Source organism: Callithrix jacchus, chromosome 1 (assembly GCF_049354715.1).
Source record: "Callithrix jacchus isolate 240 chromosome 1, calJac240_pri, whole genome shotgun sequence".
In the NCBI taxonomy this organism is placed as follows: domain Eukaryota; kingdom Metazoa; phylum Chordata; class Mammalia; order Primates; family Cebidae; genus Callithrix; species Callithrix jacchus.
Genome location: NC_133502.1, coordinates 172,986,253 through 173,006,089, shown reverse-complemented (window position 1 = coordinate 173,006,089; position 19,837 = coordinate 172,986,253). Strand labels below are relative to the sequence as shown.

The 19,837-nt window shown below is 41.3% G+C and overlaps 1 protein-coding gene across 1 annotated transcript in view; it reads left to right on the top strand.

Moving 5' to 3' along the window:
* The window catches only part of PSMB7 (proteasome 20S subunit beta 7), a 61,524-nt gene that overhangs the window by 31,033 nt on the left and 10,654 nt on the right, over positions 1 to 19,837 (top strand). The gene's annotated exons all lie outside the window — the stretch shown is intronic.

Below are 19,837 nucleotides of genomic sequence, written 5' to 3'. Positions count from 1 at the left end.
CAAAAAAATAGAGAAACTGTGTATGTCTTTGCATGTTACAGAGGTCTGACCTGAAAATGGAGGCAGTTTTAAAAATCCCTGTAGGTGATTATGCATCTGGCAGAAGATGGGGACAAGACCATGCATGTGGCAGAATCATCTCAGAGTGTAATGATCTAGTGTCTCAAATACACCTATGAGAGGTTCTCTTATGGTATTTTCTCTGTTGGTGGAGGAAGGTGGTATCTTCTGAATGATAGTCCGTTTAAGTCTGCTTTAATGGTGGATTGTCCCCACCCCCACACCCTACAACTTCAGGACAAATGCACAGCTCTTCTGTGGTCACAGTCGCAGGAATGTTGAATGTGCCTGGATCCTTTATACGGTACCACATTATCCCTCCACTGCACTACATCCTTGCTGCTAAAGCCTTTTTGATAGTTGTTAATTTTTTGATTAGGGGGAGGTATCAGTTTCTTTTCAACAATTACTAGCAGTTTATGAGTGGTTTACCCTATTTCTTAGTATGTAGGTTTTTGCCATTTCTGACTTGCCAATATTGTTTAGGTACCAACGGGTGTCTCTGGGAATTGATTTTTGACAGTGCTTTATGTCCAGTCATCTTTGGAGAAGATTGGATATTAAAAATATTTTGTTCTTCCATCATCTCATTGTCATTGGAACACGCAGTGTCTTTGGAGCGCTGAAGCTCTCTCTGCCCTTTAGGTTTGGACCAAGTGCTGTGAAAGCCAGAGAAAGTAGGATTAAAGATATTGATGAGCCAGGACAGACAGGGGTTTTCTGCTGCAACGGCTACCTTCAGTACATGGGGATAGCTCAAATAAGTGACTTGGTCACTTGGCTAGATTTCTTTCCTTCTTGGATAGCTGCAGGAATTAAAATATAGTGTATAGAATTTAGGTGTTTTATACTAAAAATGATAGTGTCTTGTTCCAATTAAGAATAGTAAACAGGTCCAAGTATAGACTATAAATGGGATTAGGAGCCTGTTCTCATTTCTCAATGTGAACAGTTATTTCCATATCAGCATTATTTTCTGTTTGGGCTTCTTAAATATATAGAGAAAAAATAGGATATATTAATACTAGGTCACGTAAAAAAGAAAAAAAGTTCCCCAGTCTTCTGACTATAGGAGAGGAGTTTCTAAGGCTCTACACATCCATTAGGACTAACAGAGGTAAAGGGAGGTGGACTCTGAGTTTTGTTTAGAAATTCACCTCACTAATGCCAAACCCTTCCTTAAAACACATTAATCTTTTCAAATTTTCTTGAAAGTTTTGTCTATTTCCAGTTGATTGGGACCTCTGTATGTTAAAGAAAAATGAGAATTGCAGGAAAAGTTGAGAGTGTGAGGTATATTAGAAGTGACTTTAACACTCCACTAAAAGTGATTTTACCTTATTTAGAGTTTGGATTTGAAATGGTTCAAAGGTCGTGAATTTAATATTTGATGTGATTTTGGGAAGGGGGATGTCAGCATCCCTTCAAATAGAACTTCTGATATTATCAATCTGAAGAATGTTTCTTAGATCAGTTGTGACCATAACTATGAGCACTTGATGGTTCTGTATTAGCTGTGAGACCTTGAAACAGGTTGACTATATTCTTATTTTATTTAAATGCACAATTTTAGGTAACTGGTTTTTATTCACTTAAGTTACTGAAACCGCATGCACACTGACAATCAGTGAAAATCTATGTATTTATTTAGAGAATGAGTCTCGGCGTGGCACAGTGGCTCACACCTGTAACCCCAGCACTTTGGGAGGCCAAGGTGGGTCACTTGAGGTCAGGAGTTTGAGACCAGCATGACCAACATGGTGAAACTTGTCTCTACTAAAAATATTAAAAGATTAGCTGGGCGTGGTGGTGGGGTGCCTGTAATCCCAGTTACTCGTGAGGCTGAGGAAGGAGAATCACTTGAACCTGGGAGGTGGAGGTTGCAGTGAGCTGAGATCATACCACTGCACTCCAGCCTGGGTGACTGAGCCAGACTCCATCTCAAAAAAAAGTCTTGTTCTGTTACTCAGGCTGGAGTACAGTGGCATGATCTCTGCTCACTGCAGCCTCCACCTCCTGTTGAAGCAATTCTCATAGAGACTGGGTTTCACCATGCTGCCCAGGCTGATCTGGAATTCCTGAGCTCAAGCTGTCTGCCTATCTTGGCCTCCCATAGTGCTGGGATTACAGGTGTGAGCCACCATGCCTAGACAAAAATCACTTTATTAAGGTAAAGGTGGTATGTCCTTCTTTAGTGGTTGAGTTTAAAAGTAAACAGAAGGCACATAGTATAATAGCTATCAGCAGATAATTGTTTAAAAATCTAAAGAGATGTTAATAGTCGAAAATATTTATTGTGAAGACCAAGTCACTAACTGTACTGACCACACTGTTTTATTTTTGGTGAATGTAAAATGAAGGCTGAGACTTCCTAGCAAAGTGGAGAGGACACCATTTTAGATTCAGCCAAGGTGTCTGTCATTTCTGGCTCTGCATTTGTGTAGAACTCATAACAACAAAGACATTTTGGCTTAGAATTTCCAAAATTTGGCTTAATTTTCCTTCATTCCAGGGAGACTGTCTTTCTTTCTGTGTCAAGAAACCCCAGATAACTTTTCTTGCCTAATTAGAGACCACAGGGTTGGGTGACTAAGCCTGCTGTTTCCTTTCAGTGTGGAAAGGCTTCTGGATGTGTGTCAGACAGCAAGCCAGGAGAACAGCACTGCTGCCTTTCACACCTAGGATGGATTGCCAGGACAGTAACTGCCACTCACTCACAGAGAACTGCATTGCAAACGGGCAGTTTTAGGCTGTTGTAATAACAAATTGTTTAACCAACAGTAATTTTTCGGCCAGATGCATGAAACAAACTCTTGGCTTTATTGTTAAAACAACAAACTAGAGGAAGCCCAAAGTCTTTTGTTTCCTCATCTACAAACCTGTACTTTGGTTAGTGCTGGGCCTTTGGACTATAATATTTATGGAATACAAGTTCCTCCCTCCTTAAAAACCTTTCTTGTGTTCTCATCATCTCTAGCTGCACTGTCCAGCACTAACCTCACATGGTTATCAAGTGCTTGAAATGTCACTTGAGAGGGCCTGTAAGTGGGAAACACACACTGGGTTTCAGAGACTTAATACAGGAAGCTTTTAAAAGGTCTCAATAATTTTTATACTGATTATATGTTAAATGGTACTGTTTTAAATATATAGGCTAAATAAAAATATTAATAAAATGTTATTTATTTCTGCTTTTTAAACTAGCCGGGCGCGGTGGCTCACGCCTGTAATCCCAGCACTTTGGGAGGCTGAGGCGGGTGGATCACAAGGTCAAAAGATCGAGACCATGCTGATCAATATGGTGAAACCCCGTCTCTACTAAAAATACAAAAAATTAGCTGGGCACGGTGGCGCGTGCCTATAATCCCAGGTACTCAGGAGGCTGAGGCAGGAGAATTGCCTGAACCCAGGAGGTGGAGGTTGCGGTGAGCCGAGATTGCGCCATTGCACTCCAGCCTGGGTAACAAGAACGAAACTCCGTCTCAAAAAAAAAATAAATAAATAAATAAAAATAAAAATAAACTAGCCACTAGAACATTTATTAGGTAGGGCCAACTTATCACATTTTGAACTTGCCATTTACACACTACATTTAAGGTTTCTGCCATATCCAGGTGCCACCTGCTCTGTTAATTTTTTTGAAAATTTAAATTAACTTTTTAATAAATTAAGGTATAATTTACATATAATGAAATGCACAGATCTTGAGTGTACAGTTCAGTGGGTTTTGGCACTCAAACGAAGATAGAGAACATTTCCTTTACCCCCGAGGGCCCCTTCCCAGTCAGTTTCATTCTCCATCTTTCCCACAATGTACTGGTTATATTTTTCTTTGCCTTTTTCTTGAGACAGGGTCTTGCTCTGTTGCCCAGGCTGGAGTGCAGTGGCATGACCAGGGCTCACTGCAGCCTTGACTTCCCAGGCTCCCAGGCTCAAGTGATCTTCTTGCCTCTGCCTCCCAAGTAGCTGGGACTATGGTTGTGAACCACATGCTTGGCTAATTATTTTGAATTTTAGTAGAGATGAGGTCTCACTGTGTCACTCAGGATGGTCTTGAACTCTTGTGCTCAAATCAGCCACCATGCCCAGCCTGTATTTTTCTTCAAGACACATTAAAGTGGTTACATACTATTAATAGAAATAAAAATGGCTCATATAACACCATCACATGTAAGCCCAAGGATTAAACTTTGGGGGAACATAGGTTCCCTTTGGCCATTCTTGTCTGCTTACCGTTCTTTGAATATAGCATGCAATGGCTGGTCTTGGACTCCTTACTGCTGGTGCCTGCCAGCAGTGCCCTCAGTGGCTGCTTCATTTATTTGTGTCCCTGTGCTCCACTGTACACACCTTTACTGTTGTTTTCTGGCTGTTTTCAGGGGCATCTCCCCCATGCCAGTGAGAGAGGGAGCTCCTTGAGGGCAGGGGCTGGCCGTGAAATCATCTCTGTTCTTAGCTCCTGAGGTTCAGTATGTGTTTGTTGCATTGACAGTAGGATAACCCTGAGCTTAGTTTGAGTCACCAAAACCACCTGGGAAATGGAAGGGACTTTCTCTTCTTCTTATCTAGAAATGCTGAACATCTTTTCAAGATATCAGAGGATGATAACCAGTACATTTCTCAAATAGTGTGCACTATTGGGGCACAGAGTCAGCAAAGCAAACACCCTATTAAGAACACAGGGAAAATGAAGATGGTGCAAAGGGCAAATGCTCATTGGGAAATTACAGCCTCAAAAAGCAGAACAGTGAAACCCAGCTGGAATTCGTAACTGCCCAAGATGGGCCTCTGCTGTTGTAAGTTATCTGAGCCATGACTTACCTCAAAAGCACTCAGTTCCTGAGTTTCAACTAACCATGTGAGTTTAGGGCACATTAAAAATCTCCAAAGCTCTCACCCAGTTTTGGCCTAAACACTACCTCAAGTGGTCTTGTAATTTTAATTTTTTTGTTTGTTCCCTTGCCATGAGCCTGGACATTCCTTTCAGGCAGGGACTGTGCTCATACCTGGGGTTTTCTGTTCCTTTGACCTAGCATGGTAACTGGTACATAGTAGGTATTCAGCCAGTGGGTGTTGAATGGGTGGATAAAAAGGTGTTAAACACAACTTTACTTAGTAGTTCTGAGAGTAACCTTCCTTTGAAACAATTTGATAATTTCACCTTTAGTGTATCACTTAGCTGTGATAGAAATGAAGGCATAAAAAACCGTGTTGCTTACTGGTGATAAATCTCATGCTTTATTTTTATCAGGGAAGGTGCTTATTCAGACATTGTACCAATGTATTACCAGAACAGGAGATTTTGAAACGTGTAAGTTGACCTGATGACAAGGGGTCAGTTATATGCGAGGTTTTTTTTTTGGTGATGATGAATTGCTCAGAGCATTTCCCCCAGATTTTTTTTTCTCTGTTGTTAAAGCTGGTGTAAGAATTCAGCTCCTGGTCCTGGTTATTACCCACAGGCTAGCTTAGCTGGACAGGGAAGCTAGTGATAACCACACTGGGGCATTTCCAGTCCATTTTCCAGTTAAGAATAAGGAATTTGACCATGGTCCCTTGACCATCGTGTTACCCTGGCGGATATGTATCTTGAAAATTGCTAAAATTGCTAAAATGAAACACGAATTTTATTTTAGGGTGGAGAGAGAATTAAATAAATGCATCCGATAACTTAGGTTGGTTTTCCCCCATTTCATTTCTTTGTAAGAAGGGACGTTTTTATTTAGCCTAGTGAGAAATTTAAACTCTTGGAGATTATAATTCATTAAAATGGGTAGAAGATTAATATTTAGTCTGTCAAGATCAATACTGCCCCCTCTTTGCACTAATTGTCAGAATATCGTGCAAGGGCCGCTGAAGGGTAGTGGTGTGCAGCAGGACCCTCACATCACAGGGAGATGATTCAAAGGCAAACTGTCCTGCACCCTCTGGTATCGACTTGCAAATTAGCATCTGGAATCTAATTAAACATGCTTAATGAAAGTAGCAGCTGAATGCTGCTGGAAAAGACAATCAGCTTTTTCCCCCCTCTCTGATACATATTCTGTACTATTGAAGTTGGTCACCAAACACATCGTGTGAGCACAGTTAAAAAAAATTAGCATTTATTTGAAGAATAGAAACTGTTTTTCATTCTGTTATGCATTTGGCATGCTCTGGCGTCCCATGAGAGCCATGCCACAGCAGATAGTGCACAATATTTATAAATCCATGACAGGCAATAATAGCAACTTGAAAAATTCTTTTGCTAGAATCTCAAGTTGAGAGCTGCCAAAAGCTGAGAGGATCAGATCTGCAGTGGCAGCTGCTGTGCCCTACAGTTAGAATTCTAGACTTTGAAGATGCTCAACTTAAAGAAATGAAGACTGCAGGCTTAGCCAATTTTTGCAGGTTTCTAGAGCTCTGGCTCTCTGCCTTTTGAAGATGAGTTGCTGAAGCTTCTACCACTGCCTGAGGCGTACTAACACCAGCAGGATCTTTTTTTTCCTAGTCTTAGTGTGTCTTCAGTTTTAAGTAGCACATGCTTAGTCAATGCCAACTGTGATGGTCCTTTCTCTGGTTGCAATACCGAGGAATGAGCTCCAACCCTATACCCTTCAGAGGGAAGCTACGAGAATAGATGGTGACGTATACAGGCACCACTTCAGCCGTCTGATTTATGGAGTCATATTTCATCACTCGGCAAGTGTTGGCCTCTAGAGAAGCCCTTATAGATTGCTAAAGATGCTAGCCGCTATCGCCCTAAAGGCTTGTGGTTACCTCACAAACGTGATGCCGAACACCTAGCTACTGAGGAAACAGAATTAATCTGTCATTGCAGGCAGCTATAGATCCACTTTAAGTAATGAAAGAGTTGATACCAATATGGTTTCTGACAGCAAATCTTAGAAGTAACTGTGTATGTCGTTTCTTGTTTTTAAGTCCAGTATTAGGAAGACAATAAGTTGCAAGTTCATTTGTGCTTTGCAGATGGACAGTAGTGTGAGAGATCGGCATTATTTTGATTAAAAAGAAATCTGCGCAATTTGGCATATAGAATGGTCCCAAAGGAGAACATAGCATGAGTTCAGTATGGTCGCATGGAAAGGGGCGTGGGGCTTAAGAACTAGATGGTTAGGCTGCTGGTCTGTTTCCCTGTCCTTACCGCAGGACTCTGGGAAGATGGGCATCCTCATCTGTATGATCGGAACAGAGACCTGCCTGCAGCTTGCTGTGAGTGTTAGATGTGGCTTGTAAAACACCTTAGATGGTGGCTCACACAAAATTGGCTCTAAAATATGGCAGCTGCTTCTATTTTTTTAGTTATTCAGTAGTAGGATACAAACATCGCATAGCAACGACTGCTGTGATTATTTGTGCTGGCATCAGGCTTGGTGAATTTCTAGCATGATATACATAGATACAGTCCTTATCTGAAAGCTTAGTGTTGGAGACAGGCATATGTAGTGGTCATAGACAATGGTATGTTATTTCATTTACTTTTCAGCACTTCCTTGAGGTCAGTACTTTGTTATATTCGTTTTGTAGAGAAGAAAATTGGGCCATAGGGAGGTCCAATAACTGGCCTGGGGTCACAGACTCAGTGGTAGAGTCAGAATCTGAGCCCTGGTCAGCCTGACGTGAGAGCCCTCTGATAGGTTCAGCACTGTGCTGTGTATCTGCCTCTTTGTCATTCTTTAACAACTGAGTGGGAAAGCCATCTTATTCCTGGAATTCTTGAACATTTTATTATTTCTGGAATTCTTGAACAAGAGTGGGAAAGATGTCTTATTCCAGGTGAGCAGAGGTGTAGGCTGCTTGGGCTCTTCTTTTCTCTGATGAGGTCTTGTGAAGATGGCAGAAAGCAACACAGGTGTCAGACAAAGTGTGTAACCCTCTTTGGCAAGCTCTGTGGTTGGAGGGAACCCAGGAACAGAAAGGTTCGAGGAAGTCAGAGATGTTAGTAAATATAGTAAAATCATTTGGCTGTGGAAGATCATTTGTTTTCTTTTAATTCTAGATTTTTTTTCATTTTTTGACTGCCCTCCACCCTAAATAGCCTGTGATTGTTTTATTCTCCTAAAATTTTTAGATATTTACAGGAGAGCTGTTTTCTCAATATAGCTGATGTACAGACAGCACAGCTCTCTTCAGATTTAGTAATGAGACCAAGAAGTCTCTAAATATTGGTGAATGGCATTTGTCCATTTGAGGCAAATCATGAATAACTTGAACAAAAATAAAAAAAATATAAGCAAGACTATCATATTTGAATAATGAGGTGCTCTTTTTTTCCCAACTGCCAAAACTTTTTAATCTCCGTCAACAATTGTTCTGTCCTCCGTCTTATTTAGGTTGCATCTGTGTGACGCTGAGCTCAGGAGCCCTGACAAGCGGCATATGAATTCTGTATTCATTAGTGATCTTGATCCAAATGCCTCTGTCCCTGCCACAGGGGCTCAGGTGTGGAAGCTGCTGGCTAATCCCACCAGCTGACATTCAGAGGTTTAATGACTCCATAGGAAGGTGACCACTCGCTGGGATGTTTGCTGGAGGAACCCACACGGCAGACAATGGAGATCAAGGAAGACGATCAGTGTTGAGCTGAAGCACCTTCCTGTGCAACTTGAACCCTGTTGGCATCAAACACAGAGTTTTAAGTAAAAGCAAAATTAAACAAAAAAAAAAAAACCCCAGACCTTCGATAACTGCTATAAACAATGATTTTCCTATCTGTTTTGATGGTGTGTCAGGCTGTTTTTCTTGTGGCACTTTAATAGGTGTCAGCTTAATGAGCTGAACTTGACTCATATCTACAGATTTTTAGGTTTTAAGGTTCTATTTGGTTGTTACATCTGTTTCAGTATCTTGTATGTCTGGGGTACGGGGGGATATGTGTATTTAGAACCAAAATTATTTTATCATTTAATTGCTTTTAAGGGTTTATGCTAGGCCAGGCACCGTGGCTCATGACTGTAATCCCAGCATTCTGGGAGGCCAAGATGGGCGGATCAGTTGAGTTCAGGAGTTTGAGACCAGCTTGGGTGACATGACAAAACCTCGTCTCTACAAAAAGTACAAAAAATTAGCTGGGCATGGTGGTACATGTCTGTAGTCTCAGCTACTCAGGAGGCTGAGGTGAGAGAGGATTGCTTGAGTCAGGAACCCAGGAGGTCAAGGCTGCAGGAAATTGTACCATTGCACTTTGGCCTGGGGTGACAGATTGAGACCCTGTGGGGTGGGGATGGGGGAGGATTTATACTGGTATTTTTAAAAATTGTGATGACTAGCTTTTTGTTTTTGTTTTATTTTTGAGGTGGAGTCTCACTCTGTCACCTGCAACTTCCACCTCCTGGGTTCGAGTGATTCTCCTGCCTTTGTCTCAGCCTCCTAAGTAGCTGGCATTACAGATGTGCGCCACCATGCCTGGCTAACTTTTGTATTTTTAGTAGAGGTGGTGCTTCACCATGTTGGCCAGGCTGGTTTCAAACTTCTGACCTTAGGTGATCGGCCGCCTCAGCCTCCAAAAGTGCTGGGATTATAGGCATGAGCCACTGTGCCTGTCCAATCCCTAGCTTTTATTTATTTTTATTTTTTAGAGATGGGATCTTGCTCTGTTGCTCAGGCTGTAGTGCAGTGGCACACTTATAGCTCACTGCAGCTTTGAACTCCTGGGTTCAAGGGATCCTTCTGCCTGAGCCTCCCAAGTAGCTGGAATATAGTAGGGTGTCACCACGCCCAGCTAATTAAAAAAATTTTTTTAGATTAGTGGTCTCTATGTGGTCCAGGCTAGTCTTGAACTCCTGGCCTCCAGCAATCTACCTGCCTGTCTCAGCCTGCCAAGTAGCTGGATTACAGGCACAAGCCACTGTGCTGGTGTCTTAGCTTTAAAAAAATTAATATTAAAGTGTGAGTTTATTGGTTGACTAATCAATGTTGTAACTACTCTTTTAGAATAGGTCTACTATTCTGAGTGTGGGATGCCTAGTTCTGTTACTACTTAATAACAGCTTCAATGATAACTCATACCTGTACAGTTCACCTGTTCTAAGTGTATAATTCAGTGGTTTTTAGTGTATTCACAGAGTTGTACAGCTGTTACCACAATAAATTTTAGGACATTTTCATCACCTTTAAAAACAAAACAAAACTCCATTCTTATTAGCTATCACTCCCCATTTTCCCCCCAACCCTCCCAGCCATAGGCAGTAACTAATCTATCTCTATACACTTGCCTGTTCTGGACATTTCATATAAATATAATTGTATAGTATGTGGTCTTTTGTGTCTGACTTCTTTCACTTTGTGTAATATTTCACCCGTGTTGTAGCATATATCAGTATTTCTTTTTGATGGTCAAATAGTATTCTATTGTATGGACATACCACATTTTACTTATTTATTCATTAGCTGGACATTTGGACTGTTTTCACTTTTTGACTATATAATGCTGCCATGAACATTGGTGTACCAGTTTTTGTATGGACATATGTTGTGATTTCTCTTGGGAAGAGAAATTCTAGGAGCAAGATTGCCAGGTCGTGTAGTTAACTCTATGTTTAAACTTTTGTGGAACTGCCAAGAATTTTCCAAAGTGTCTGTGCCACTAGCAGTGTATGAAAGTTTCAATTTCCATACATCCTCACCAACACTTATCTTTTGGATTGCAGTAATCCTGCTGGGTGTGTGTGAATTGGTATCTTATTGTGTGGTTTTGATGGATTTTTTTGTTAAGAACTAGTTCAACTATGGAAATGTTTATATGGGACAATTGAAACATTTGACGTGCTTCTTTGTATACTGGATCTGTGCAGTAATTGGGTTGATGATTGTACATTTGTTTAAATATTGAAAGGGCCCTTTCAGAAGCTCTCCCTGAGGCTATTTCTGTCATTTGCTTTTGGTCATAATTCCTGCTTATTGGCCTTCCTTAAGACCTGAAGCATAAGATGTAATAAATTGTCTTTATTATTAGATCAAAAGATTAATCCATTTTCCTCAATGATTTTTCTCTCTGGCTTTAACATAAAATGTTAGGTTTTAGAGATGTCTGAACCCTAAGATACAATCCCTGGGGCCCTGTATAGAATTATTCTAATAGTGTTAACCAGTTAATTTTAGAAATGAACAGTTATGGAAGTTGACATTTTTAGTTCAGTGGGTGATTTGGAAAATTACCCATTATGCCTTTAGAACAGATGATGGTGAGAAACACTGTTGAAGGTGAAAGCTTCCCACCAGCACCAGGTATTTTGAGTTGTCGCCTTTGAAGAAGTGAGCTTGTTCTTCATCGAAAACCACTGGTGGCCAACTTTGGCGAGGTAGAAAGGGACTCCTTGAGTTAAGACTGCTCCCTCAGTCTTCTTGCCTTTTGCATTTTGTGGGATCTTACAGAGCGGTTGGAAATTTTCTTTGACCTTTCACCTGACTGAAGAGCAGGACTGCTTCCTACCACACAGAGTTTGGAATTGTAGAAGTAATTGCTTCTTTCTTGATTATCTGGGATTTGTTAGTCTTCCTGAACTTAGAAAGGGCCATGGAATCTGCATTCTTTTGTCCAAGTCTGTGTCTTCCTCACCTGTCTTACCTGCAGAGCCCAGTTACGGGGTGGCTGGTCTTCATTTCTACCCTTACCATGGCATCTGCCTTTAGTAAAAGTTGAAGTTGAAAGTGGAATATTATGAGTAAGAGGTGAAGGAAGTTTTAGGGAGTGTGACTTATTGCTGTTGAATTTCAGGAAATAAAAGGGGGTTAGATGGAAGGAGACAGAAAAGGAAAGGCATAGTTTACCCAAAATCTCCATAAGCTGGGAATGGATTCTTCTTGGGGCCAGGTCTCTAGAATTCAAGAATCAACAAATCTTAGGAAAGTGACTATACATTTTGAAGTTCTCTATTTCCAATTCTTAGAGGAGTAATGAAAGGATATCAACAAAGGGTATATTGGCTTTGTTATTGACTTTGTTGATTTTCTCCCAAAAATGTTTCTGAAACTTCTGTCACGTCTTCTGCCCTGCTGTGTAAACACTGACCACTATGTAATCAGCAGATACTTAGAGGTTCCAAATGATTGCAAGCTGTTACACTTTGGTGCTGTAATGCATAGGCAGTACTGAGAGAGGCTGTTGTGTATGGTGGTGGAAATTCCTTGTGCAGCTATTGGCAAAGTAGATTGAAAAGAAGGGATTATTCTACTCTGTAGTTGATAGATAATTATTTATGATGTATTTCTTTGGAGCAGGTGTTCCATTTGAAATGTTTTTGCTTTACATATTTCCTAGAACTGTGAAATACAGGAGGACATATACCATATAGGAGAAATATTTCATGAAGTATGTTGTCTGCTGGCACCTGTGGCAAAAGTCCAGCACGCAAAAAACTTCTGGTCTTGTGACGAGAGAGAGAGAGAGAGAGAGAGAGAGAGAGAGAGAGAGAGGTAGAGAGTGTGTGTGTGTGTGTGTGTGTGTGTGTGTGTGTGTGTGTGGAGAGCTAGATTCAGGGATAGTATTGAAATCAGTAAATGTTTGGAGACTTCTAACCATGCAGGTGAAATTGAAAAGCAGATATTGCTAATAAAATACTCTGTATCGTGATTTCAAAGAGCAAATGGAACTTCACCCCTCTAATCAAGTTGAACTGCCTTTGCTAACTTGGGTCTCAGATACATAATAAGCACTAAAAATTCTTCCTTCATCTGGGTTGTCTTTTTTCTGTTACTTGAGCCAAGCCAAGATTTAGAATGGGAAGATTTTCCTTGGGGAAAAAAAGAAATAAAATATACTCTTTTGTTATTCACTGACTTTATTTCATTTTAGAATTCTATTTGGTAAAAATTTGGAATCATAACCACTTACGGAACAGTGGCTTTTGGGGGGAGAGAGGAAACCTGCATGAATCTCACCATCCAAAGTGAGGCTCTATTATAAATGTAAGAGGTCATCTGTGATTAGAGTTCTGCAAGCTCTTGGAACAATGGATTTCCACTTTTCTTGTGTGTAGGTTCAAGAAATACAAGAATTGAAATACAGGACTACTGAGTATTACTGGATTGTAGCTTAGAATCTTATAAGGTTTGCCTTGGCAGGTAATTTGACATAAATTGTTAATGTAAATCTGGGTTAGTGGTGAAGACATTATTTTAGTAAAAAAGATAAACTGCTGATTAATTCAGCATAGAACTCAATTACAAATTGAAAGTGTCTCTGCGGGACTCCTGGACCCTAAAGACAGCAGATGTTGAATTGATACTCCAGCATATTTCACAGCGGTATGAAATATTCACATGGTTTATTATACTTGTGTGGTGTGTGATAGCAGAAAGGGGGAGGTGGTGGGCTAGTGGGTGTGCAAGGAAGCCACACACTGCACATTCGCTAATATACACCAAAGCGTGATGAAGAATTTAGCAAAGTTTTTTCTCTCTCTCTCTTTTTAATTAGCTCTGTGGAAAATTAAGTTAAAAATAATATTTGGGGCCAAATATTTAAATGTAGTACCTGTGTAGGTTTACATTATATATGTAAATTAACCTAAAATATCAAATGGTAAACCTTCTAATACAGGGCATTTAGGTGTTAATTGAGACCACTGTCCACAAGAGTTGGTGGGGGGTGTGACGGATTAGACTGTATTTTGCTGAATTTTAATTGTCAGCTTTCACAGGCTGGAAGATTTTAAATTGCTACCGTACTGTTTTTACCTTCTGATCTAAAGCATATGGTAATTTTAAAATGCCCCTGAATTTTACACAGGCAGAGAAGTTTTGTTTCTAGTCAAGAAAAAAAAAAAATGCTTCACAGTTTTTATGTATCGATATCAACTTAAGGTGGGAAAAGTCAGCAAATTTTATACATCGGAAGATCTAAATAAACAGAACTGCCAATATTTGAAGGGATTGGTGATTCTTAAAGAGGGATAAGAATAAAGTTGGCTTGGGTGAGGTTTTTCAAAGCCATTACTACTTTTATGACAGGGTTTTTTTTTTTTTTGCATGACAGCCTATATCAAGTGTAGGTTTTGCTAGCTGAAGTAAAAACAGTTCTAAAAATAGCTAAATGATTATGGTAAGAACGAGTATACCCTGGATAACTTCTGCTATTGTGAAAGCGTTTACAAAAAGAAATGATGCTCTTTCTCAAAAACTCCTAAGGCACATCAAAACTGGAGAAGGCAGAGTGCAGTGGGGGGGTGTATCTTGGTGTCTGTACCACCAGAAGAGATCTGTGTTGCCACTGGAGTTGCCATTAAGGCCTCTGTAAGCTGCTGGTAGACGTGGTCCTTCAGAGATGTGAAGGGTGAGCTTACATGCCTTTCACCTGAGTTTTATTGATCAGGCTCTGTGCCGGGTTTTAAGACATGGTCTCTTTCCTAGTGACTTTACAGCCTAGTGGGGTCACAGGCCCACAGGCAAGGCCTATGGCATGAAAAGTTGAGAACAATATGTATACCGTGGGCAATAAAGGTATGGCTGAGAGAAGCTGATGGACTCCATATGGGGGACTGTAAGGCCGCCTCAAATTGCATGTGACTCCTCATGTAAATTTTTTTGGTCTTGGCTGTGAGGAAGGGTGGGACAGGGAGGCTGAAGAGGAGACCATTCCAGACAGGAGTGTTATGTCCAGAGGCATGGGGGCCCCTGCTCTGTCTCTCAGTTGTGCAATCCTGGAAGTTGGGACAGCCGGGAAAGGAAATTACAGTGTCTAAAGTTGTCTGGGCAGTCATTTCCCAAGTCAGTGTGGCCTTTTAATTAGCATCGGCTCTTCAGTGTGAGATAAGGCCAGAGCTTAGCATCCTTGTCCCTGCGTGTGAATATTTAGTTTAGAAAGCTGCCACGTTCCATTAGAGGTGCTTGTGTTTCAGCAGTGGGTGCAGGAGCTGTGTAGACTTTTCAGATGTCCTTTGAGATTTACCTTGCAGTGTAATTGGGAGATGCGGGTACTTAGTGTGTTGTGCATGGCGGAATGTGAGATTACCTGCTGTAATGAGACCCCAGCAGCATACCTCAGGAAGGTAGTTAAAGTTTTAACCTTAGCAGATAATGTTACTTTTGGGTGTCTGTTAAGTAATTTATACTACCCTCCCCTAGCCCTGAAATTGTGCAGAAACCAAAAAATGATAGGAAGTTGTACTAAATAGATATTTTAAAATTCTACCTAGTGGTACAGATTTTAAAAAATATTTGCAGTGAATATTTTATCTGTAGAATGTGGTCATACTTGCAGTCATTGTCACCCTGTCATGTTGGAATGTAGTTTTTCTAGAATCAGAACCTTGGTGATAACAGAATATTGAAAAGATGTAAAGACTCATTAACTTTGGTTCCTTGACAAATACACTGGCTTTTAACTCAGCTGAATGGAATTCAGGGATAGACCACTGAGAATGGGCTGGATGGGATGTGCACGCATGGGCTCTGAAGAGGCTTGGGTTGGAAGATTTTTGCCTCTGTGTAACCCCTGTAGCCCCACTTTATAAAATACAAAACTCAGTCTCTTGGAATGGACTGAAGTCAGTACTGGAAGGGATCATCAGGAGGACCGTGTTTCTGAAATGCTCATCATATGTAATAAGAGTTTACTCTCTCAGTCTCTGACTACACCTTGTCCTGAATCTTTTAAAGAAAAAGTGCCTTTACTTTCTTGGTCAGTTTCAGTTAAGATTTACAATCAACAAATGGCCAAATGGGAAAATTAAATGATATCTTTTTTATTGACACGCGGGTGGCTGAAAATAATTTGACTTATTCTATTTGCTGAGAGGTTTTATTACATGTATTTTAGGAAAGTGTCAACGTTTGAACGTAGTTTTGACGCAATGAATTTGATAGTTTCTTTGCCATGGGATTCAATGACTAGATCCTGTAGTAGAGAAATTCATCAGGATGTGTTTAATTTTACCAAATGTACAAGCCAGATGAGTGATGGAACGTTAGGGTAGCATAATTTAAGCAATATATTTACAACTGTGAAATAATTTTAGAGGCAAAGTACTTTAAAAAGAGAAACCGAGTGATTTATAAATTAAATGTACTTGAAGCCTTGATGGTATCATTTGTATTTTTGGAGACTGGAGGTTTTGTTTTCTTGGGTGGAAAAACCAAACCACCTTAAAGCGTTGTTTGGGTGAATGTGTGGAATCAGGTACTTGGCACAGAGCCTGCACATGGGAAGTCAGCCTCCTTTTTCTGTCTCTTTTTAGAATACAGTTTTTGGTGAAAGAGAATAAGTGAAAATGTGGTATGTACACTTCTCACTGAATTGGCGGTAATTCTATATGGAAAATGTGCATATGAACAAAGGTTTTATGGCAGTGTATTGAGTTTCATTTGCAGTATGATGGCTACTGTCATAATTGATTTGTTTTTAACTGGGGATTGAAAAAACAAAGAAGTACTAAGCTTGTATCTGTTGCCTATCACATTGGTAGTTCTGGAAGGGTCAGTCTTTTGCCTTAGTAATCATGTTAGTGCGCGTTGGAGATGGGTAGGATCAGGTCAAGTTGGCATTCATCATGGATTTCCTGCACTGCAGGTGCCGCGGCCCAGCTCTCCTGTGCATGACACTTCATATAATCCTCATGACCATCCTGTGTGCCGGGGGGTTTTAGGTCCTCCTTTGCAGATGGGGAATTTGGAACTTAAAAATTCAGAGTGACTTTTTATCACTAAGGTCACACCACTGGTAAGTAACAGGACTGGATTCATATCTGGATCTTTATTCTCTCAAATTCTTGCCTCTGTGAAGCATTGCCTCCCCTGTCCCTCATGACCACAGTCAATATAGTGACTATATTCATCAGCTCCAGACCCCAGAAGAGTCGTTATGCCCTTTTGAGGCCTCCTCCCCCAACCTAAGTAACAGTTTATCCGAATACTGTACATGCCTGGAGGCCTCGTGGAGAAGTATCTGAGTTAGCTCCTCTCCTGGTGCCTTTGTGTGAAGGCTGAGTTTGTTCAGAGGGGTGGTCAGCACCTGTGACTGAGGCTAGAAGTCCAGGTGGCACCCTCCATGTCTTTCCGTCCTGTACTTTCACCTGACTGCCCCTTCTTCCTCACCTGAATCTGCCCTGCTGCTGGTCCTCCTCCCTGGCCCTGCTGTCCTGCCACCATCTCTGATTGAGATTATCATCACCTCTCTGGTCTCCTGCCTTTGGCATTTCCTCCCCAACTGCTTCCCTGTTGTGATTTCTAAAAGCACAAGTCTAACTACAGTTAATGTGTTGCTTATCGATGGGAACACAGTCTGAGAAATGCAACCTTAGGTGATTTTATCATCATGTGAACGTCATAGAAGGTACTTAGACAAACCTAGCTGGATGCAATCTAGTGCAACCTATTGCTCCTGGGCTACAAGCCTGTACAGCATGTTACTGTGCTGAATATTTTCAGCAGCTGTAACACAGCAGTAAGTATTTGTGTATCTAACATCTAAATGTAGAAAAGGTATAGTAAAAATACGGTATAAGAGAGAAAAAGTGTTCTATCTGTCTAGGGCACTTAACCACAAATGGAGCCTGCAGAACTGGAAATTGCTCTGGGTGAGTCAGTGAGCGAGTGGGGAGTGAATATGAAGGCATAGGGTGTTACTGTGCATTACTGTAGACTTTATAATCACTGGACATGCAGGTTACACTCAATTCACAAAAATAATTTTCCTTCAGTAATTACCCCCTAACCTTTTTACTTCGTAAAAACTTTTTGACCCTTGTAACACTTAATTTAAAACACAAGCACACTGTTCAGCAGTACAAAATATTTTTATTTCCTTCATCTATAAGCTCTTTCATTAAAAACTTTTTTTTTTAAAGACGGAGTCTTTGTGTCCAGGCTGGAGTGCAGTGATGCGATCTCAGCTCACTGCAACCTCCACCTCCTGGGTTCAAGCAATTCTTCTGCCTCAGCCTCCTGAGTAGCTGGGACTGCAGGTGCCCACCACCACACCTGGCTAATTTTTGTATTTTTAGTGGAAATGGGGTTTTGCTTTGTTGACCAGGCTGATCTTTAAGTCCTGACCTCAGGTGATCCTCCTGCTTTGGCCTCCTAAAGTGCTGAGATTACAGGCATGAGCCATCACACCTGGTCTAGTATAAGCTCTTTTCTATTAAAATTTTTTTATTTTCATGTTTTACCCTTTAAACATTTTGTTAAAAACTAAGGTACAAACACACACATTGGCTTAAGCCTTTGCAGGGCCAGGGCCATCAGTACCACTGTCTTCTGCCTCCATATATTACCCGATTGGAAGGCAGAAGGTGATAGCAATCTCTCTCTCTCTCTTTCTCTCTCTCTCTCTCTTTTCTCTATCTTTTTTTGAGACAAGGCTCACTCTGCTGCCCAGGCTGGAGCGCAGTGGCAGGATCACAGCTCACTGCAACCTGAACCTCCCAGGCTAAAGTAACCTCCTGCCTCAGCCTCCCAAGTAGCTGGGACTACAGGTGCACATCACCACACCCGGCTAATTTTTTTTATTTTGTACAGATGGGGTCTCACTATATTGCCCAGGCTGGTCTCCAACTCCTGAGCTTAAGCACTTCTCCCACCATGGCCTCCCAAAGTTACAGGTTCCAGTTGTGAGCCGCTAATACCTGGCCTGGAATTGTTTAGCTTTGTGAGAATCTTAGGGACCGCTGTTGTATACGCCGTCCATTGTTGTCCAAAATCTTATGTGGCGCATGACTGTACATCATTTTCCACTTAAAAAGGTTAATGTCTCCCCGCTTCTTAGCATAAAGAGTGGGCTGTCTTGTATAGCCTGTGAGGTTCTCTGGCAATCAGCCACACTGATCTGCCTGGTCAGCCACACCTTTCTCCTTCCCATTTCCATGGCTCTCCTCCTGCCAACACTTCTTCCCTTTGGCTTGGCTACCTTTTACTCGTATTACAAGGCCCTGCTCAGTCTTCATCACCTGCATCCCATGAGACCCCTGTACATCTGTGGCTCCTTTGTCAGGCCCGTCTCTTGCTAGCTCGTACCTCACTGTAATGAGATTATCTCCTTGTTTCCCCCTCTGGGCTCTACAATCCTCATGGGCAGGGTCTGTGTTGAGGCCGGTCTCCACGTTTAGCACAGCGTGTACAGTGTGTTCATAGCAGGGCACTTGTGCATGCTTGCTGAGCTAAGCTAACCTGGCCATTTTGCAGGAGTTTTGCATCATTTGAAATTTGCCTCATTTGAATGAGGGTGCTCTGTACTTCCTTGGATCTCCTCTTGGTCCTGGCTGGTCCTTGTGAGGCTGTGGAAGCAGGATCATACCGTATGACATAGTGCCTATGATAGGCTTCCCACATGTGCCTAGCATCTAGCAGTGGTTATGTCCTGTCCAGATGTTGAAGGTGGGAATGTGGCTCTTCCGCTGGCCTCAGACCCTGGTTTCAGTCTCTGCTTCTGACAGGACTGGATTTCTGTCACCGCTTACTCTCCTTATCCTGAGAAATTCTAGTGCTGGCTGCTGCTTTGTTGTGACCCACGGAACAGACTCACTTCATTTCTGTTTTCAGGTGATAGCCCTTCCAGTGGCTCCAGGAATTTATTGCCAGTTATCACTGGCCGCATTGTTTTTGGAGAGAGAAATCTGATGAGGATCTTCTTAGTATCTGAGGCAACCTGGTTTTCATTTTAAGGATGGCTGAGCATATTTCTCACTTTCTTGAAACCCAAGCTTTCTTGTTTTTTTTCCTCTGATTACGTTTGATTCAGTGCAGCCTTGGAAATATATATTTGTATACACATATGCTGTGAACATTGATTTCTTCTCCTTGTGGAAAGCAATATGTTCTCGTCTCTTTTGGTTTTTTTCCCTCT